The sequence below is a fragment of the Cherax quadricarinatus genome, chromosome 20 (genome assembly GCF_038502225.1).
Source record: "Cherax quadricarinatus isolate ZL_2023a chromosome 20, ASM3850222v1, whole genome shotgun sequence".
NCBI classification, from domain to species: domain Eukaryota; kingdom Metazoa; phylum Arthropoda; class Malacostraca; order Decapoda; family Parastacidae; genus Cherax; species Cherax quadricarinatus.
Window position 1 is genome coordinate 7,338,873 of NC_091311.1, and position 6,000 is coordinate 7,344,872.

The following is a 6,000-nucleotide window of genomic DNA, read 5'->3' on the forward strand; positions in this document are numbered from 1 at the left end:
AGTAAGGAATCCAAGACCAGAAGTGAATAATCCAACACCAGAAGTGAGAAATCCAAGACCAGAAGTTAGGAATCCAAGACCAGAAGTGAGGAATCCAAGACGAGAAGTGAGGAATCCAAGACTGAAGTGAGAAATCCAAGACCAGAAGTGAGGAATCCAAGACAAGAAGTAAGAAATCCAAGACCAGAAGTGAGCAATCCAAAACCAGAAGTGAGATATCCAAGACCAGAAGTGAGGAATATAAGACCAGAAGTGAGAAATCCAAGACCAGAAGTGAGAAATCCAAGACCAGAAGTGAGAAACCCAAGACCAGAAGTGAAGAATCCAAGACCAGAAGTGAGGAATCCAAGACCAGAAGTGAGGAATCCAAGACTAAAAGCAAGGAATCCAAGACCAGAAGTGAATAATCCAACACCAGAAGTGAGAAATCCAACACCAGAAGTTAGGAATCCAAGACCAGAAGTGAAGAACCCAAGACGAAAAGTGAGGAATCCAAGACTGAAGCGATAAATCCAAGACCAGAAGTGAGGAATCCAAGACCAGAAGTGAGAAATCCAAGGCCAGAAGTGAGGAATCCAAAACCAGAAGTGAGAAATCCAAGACCAGAAGTGAGGAATCCAAGACCAGAAGTGAGAAACCCAAGACCAGAAGAGAGGAATCCAAGATCTGAAGTGAAGAATCCAAGACCAGAAGTGAGGAATCCAAGACCAGAAGTGAGAAATCCAAGACCAGAAGTGAGGAATCCAAGACAAGAAGTGAGGAATCCAAGACCAGAAGTGAGGAATTCAAGGCCAGAAGTGAGGAATCCAAGACCAGAAGTGAGGAATCCAAGACCAGAAGTGAGAAATCCAAGACGAGAAGTGAGGAATCCAAGACGAGAAGTGAGGAATCCAAGACCAGAAGTGAGGAATCCAAGACTGGAAGTGAGGAATCCAAGACTGGAAGTGAGGAATCCAGAACCGAAAGGGAGGTATCTAAGACCTGAAGTAAGAAATCCAAGACCAGAAGTGAGAAACCCAAGACCAGAAGAGAGGAATCCAAGACCTGAAGTGAAGAATCCAAGACCAGAAGTGAGGAATCCAAGACCAGAAGTGAGGAATCCAAGACTAAAAGCAAGGAATCCAAGACCAGAAGTGAATAATCCAACACCAGAAGTGAGAAATCCAACACCAGAAGTTAGGAATCCAAGACCAGAAGTGAAGAATCCAAGACGAAAAGTGAGGAATCCAAGACTGAAGTGAGAAATCCAAGACCAGAAGTGAGGAATCCAAGACCAGAAGTGAGAAATCCAAGACCAGAAGTGAGGAATCCAAAACCAGAAGTGAGAAATCCAAGACCAGAAGTGAGGAATCCAAGACCAGAAGTGAGAAATCCAAGACCAGAAGTGAGGAATCCAAGACCAGAAGTGAGGAATCCAAGACCAGAAATGAGGAATCCAAGACCAGAAGTGAGGAATCCAAGACCAGAAGTGAGGAATCCAAGACTGGAAGTGAGGAATCCAGAACCGAAAGGGAGGCATCTAAGACCAGAAGTGAGGAATCCAAGACTAGAAGTAAGGAATCCAAGACCAGAAGTGAATAATCCAACACCAGAAGTGAGAAATCCAAGACCAGAAGTTAGGAATCCAAGACCAGAAGTGAGGAATCCAAGACCAGAAGTGAGGAATCCAAGACTGAAGTGAGAAATCCAAGACCAGAAGTGAGGAATCCAAGACCAGAAGTGAGAAATCCAAGACCAGAAGTGAGGAATCCAAAACCAGAAGTGAGAAATCCAAGACCAGAAGTGAGGAATCCAAGACCAGAAGTGAGAAATCCAAGACCAGAAGTGAGGAATCCAAGACCAGAAGTGAGGAATCCAAGACCAGAAATGAGGAATCCAAGGCCAGAAGTGAGGAATCCAAGACCAGAAGTGAGGAATCCAAGACCAGAAGTGAGAAATCCAAGACGAGAAGTGAGGAATCCAAGACGAGAAGTGAGGAATCCAAGACCAGAAGTGAGGAATCCAAGACCAGAAGTGAGGAATCCTAGACCAAAAGTGAGAAATCCAAGACGAGAAGTGAGGAATCCAAGACGAGAAGTGAGGAATCCAAGACCAGAAGAGAGGAATCCAAGACCAGAAGTGAGGAATCCTAGACCAGAAGTGAGGAATCCAAGACCAGAAGTGAGGAATCCAAGACCAGAAGTGAGGAATCCCAGACCAAAAGTGAGAAATCCAAGACGAGAAGTGAGGAATTCAAGACGAGAAGTGAGGAATCCAAGGCCAGAAGTGAGGAATCCAAGACCAGAAGTGAGGAATCCAAGACCAGAAGTGAGGAATCCAAGACCAGAAGTGAGGAATCCAAGACCAGAAGTGAGGAATCCAAGACCAGACGTGAGGAATCCAAGATCAGAAGTGAGGAATCCAAGACCAGAAGTGAGGAATCCAAGACCAGAAGTGAGGAATCCAAGACCAGAAGTGAGGAATCCAAGACCAGAAGTCAGGAATCCAAGACCAGAAGTGAGGAATCCACGACAAGAAGTGAGGAATCCAAGACCAGAAGTGAGGAATCCAAGACAAGAAGTGAGGAATTCCAGACTAGAAGTGAGGAATCCAAGACCAAAAGTGAGAAATCCAAGACCAGAAGTGAGGAATCCAAGACCAGAAGTGAGGAATCCAAGACCAGAAGTGAGGAATCCAAGACCAGAAGTGAGGAATCCAAGATCAGAATTGAGGAATCCAAGACCAAAAGTGAGGAATCCAAGACCAGAAGTGAGGAATCCAAGACCAGAAGTGAGGAATCCAAGACCAGAAGTGAGGAATCCAAGACCAGAAGTGAGGAATCCAAGACCAGAAGTGAGGAATCCAAGATCAGAAGTGAGGAATCCAAGATCAGAAGTGAGGAATCCAAGACCAGAGGTGAGGAATCCAAGACCAGAAGTGAGGAATCCAAGACCAGAAGTGAGGAATCCAAGACCAGAAGTGAGGAATCCAAGACCAGAGGTGAGTAATCCAAGATCAGAAGTGAGGAATCCAAGACCAGAAGTGAGGAATCCAAGACCAGAAGTGAGGAATCCAAGACCAGAAGTGAGGAATCCAAGACCAGAGGTGAGGAATCCAAGATCAGAAGTGAGGAATCCAAGATCAGAAGTGAGGAATCCAAGACCAGAAGTGAGGAATCCAAGGCCAGAGGTGAGGAATCCAAGACCAGAAGTGAGGAATCCAAGACCAGAAGTGAGGAATCCAAGACCAGAAGTGAGGAATCCAAGACCAGAGGTGAGGAATCCAAGATCAGAAGTGAGGAATCCAAGACCAGAAGTGAGGAATCCAAGACCAGAAGTGAGGAATCCAAGACCAGAGGTGAGGAATCCAAGACCAGAGGTGAGGAATCCAAGATCAGAAGTGAGGAATCCAAGATCAGAAGTGAGGAATCCAAGACCAGAAGTGAGGAATCCAAGACCAGAAGTGAGGAATCCAAGACCAGAGGTGAGGAATCCAAGACCAGAAGTGAGGAATCCAAGATCAGAAGTGAGGAATCCAAGACCAGAAGTGAGGAATCCAAGACCAGAAGTGAGGTGCACCTTGACTGGATGAAAACCGGTTGATGAAGCTCAGCATGGGTTGATGAAGCTCAGCATGGGTTGATGAAGCTCAGCTTGGGTTGATAAAGCTCAGCATGGGTTGATGAAGCTCAGCATGGGTTGATAAAGCTCAGCATGGGTTGATGAAGCTCAGCATGGGTTGATAAAGCTCAGCATGGGTTGATAAAGCTCCACATAGTTTATAAAGCTCTAAATACGTTAATAAAGCTCCCTATAGTTTGATAAAGCTTCATATAGGTTGTTAAAGTTCCTTATAGGTTAATAAAGCTCTTTTTAGACTGATAAAGCTCTTCATAGATTGATAAAGTTTTTTATAGGTTGAGAAAATCCTTCTGGGCGAAACGTGTCTTCACTAAAGTTACGTAATTTTACATATTCGTTTTTTCTTGGAGTGTTTTTTATATACAATGTGTGTGCTTGTGTGTGTGTGTGTGTGTGTGTGTGTGTGTGTGTGTGTGTGTGTGTGTGTTTGTGTGTGTGTGTGTGTGTGTGTGTGTGTGTGTGTGTGTGTGTGTGTGTGTGTGTGTACTCACCTATTTGCACTCACCTATTTGTGGTTGCAGGGGTCGAGTCCTAGCTCCTGGCCCCGCCTCTTCACCGGTTGCTACTAGGCCCTCTCTCTCCCCGCTCCATGAGCTTTATCAAACCTCGTCTTAAAACTGTGTATGGTTCCTGCCTCCACTACGTCATTTTCTAGGCTATTCCACTGCCTTACAACTCTATGACTGAAGAAATACTTCCTACTATCTCTCTGACTCATTTGTGTCTTCAACTTCCAATTGTGGCCTCTTGTTTCTGTGTCCCCTCCCTGGAACATCCTGTCTTTGTCCACCTTGTCTATTCCACGCAGTATTTTATATGTCGGTATCATGTCTCCCCTGACCCTCCTGTCCTCCAGTGTCGTCAGGCCGATTTCCCTTAATCTTTCTTCATAGGACATTCCCCTTAGCTCTGGAACTAACCTTGTCGCAAACCTTTGTACTTTCTCTAGTTTCTTGACGTGCTTTATCAAGTGCGGGTTCCAAACAGGTGCTGCATACTCCAGTATGGGCCTGACATACACGGTGTACAGTGTCTTGAATGATTCCTTACTAAGGTATCGGAATGCTGTTCTCAGGTTTGCCAGGCGCCCATATGCTGCAGCAGTTATCTGATTGATGTGTGCTTCCGGAGATATGCTCGGTGTTATACTCACCCCAAGATCTTTCTCCTTGAGTGAGGTTTGCAGTCTTTGGCCACCTAGCCTATACTCTGTCTGTGGTCTTCTGTGCCCTTCCCCTATCTTCATGACTTTGCATTTGGCAGGATTAAATTCGAGAAGCAAGTTGCTGGACCAGGTGTCCAGTCTGTCCAGGTCTCTTTGAAGTCCTGCCTGGTCCTCATCAGATTTAATTCTCCTCATTAACTTCACATCATCTGCAAACAGGGACACTTCTGAGTCTAACCCTTCCGTCATGTCGTTCACATATACCAAAAATAGCACTGGTCCTAGGACCGACCCCTGTGGGACCCCGCTCGTCACAGGTGCCCACTGTGATACATCATTACGTACCATGACTCGTTGTTGCCTCCCTGTCAGGTATTCTCTGATCCATTGCAGTGCCCTTCTTGTTATATGTGCCTGATGCTCTAGCTTCTGCACTAATCTCTTGTGAGGAACTGTGTCAAAGGCCTTCTTGCAGTCCAAGAAGATGCAATCAACCCACCCCTCTCTCTCGTGTCTTACTTCTGTTATTTTATCATAAAACTCCAGAAGGTTTGTGACACAGGATTTGCCTTCCGTGAATCCGTGCTGGTTGGCATTTATACTCCTGTTCCGTTCCAGGTGCTCCACCACTCTCCTCCTGATAATCTTCTCCATAATTTTGCATACTATACACGTCAATTACACAGGTCTATAGTTTAGTGCCTCTTTTCTGTCTCCTTTTTTAAAAATGGGAACTACATTTGCCGTCTTCCATACCTCAGGTAGTTGCCCAGTTTCCAGGGATGTGTTGAAGATTGTGGTAAGTGGCACGCACAACATATCTGCTCCCTCTCTAAGGACCCACGGGGAGATGTTGTCCGGTCCCATTGCCTTTGAGGTATCGATGTCCCTTAGCAGTTTCTTCACCTCCTCCTCATCTGTATGTATGTCGTCCAACACTTGTTGGTGTATTCCTTGCTGGTGTCCCCATCTGGTCTGTCCCCCCAGAGTCCTTCCTGTCTCTACTGTAAATACTTCCTTAAATCTCGTGTTGAGCTCCTCACATACCTCTTGATCGTTTCTTGTGAGTTCTCCACCTTCTTTCCTCAGCCTTATCACCTGGTCCTTGACTGTTGTCTTCCTTCTAATGTGGCTATACAGCAGTTTCGGGTCAGATTTGACTTTCGATGCTATGTCGTTTTCATACTGTCGCTGGGCCTCCCTCCTTATCTGTGC

General features: G+C 45.6%; 1 protein-coding gene across 1 annotated transcript in view; it reads right to left on the reverse strand.

Annotated features, from left to right (window-relative positions):
- Positions 1–6,000, reverse strand: part of LOC128699890 (low-density lipoprotein receptor-related protein 4) — an 846,819-nt gene that overhangs the window by 415,665 nt on the left and 425,154 nt on the right. The gene's annotated exons all lie outside the window — the stretch shown is intronic.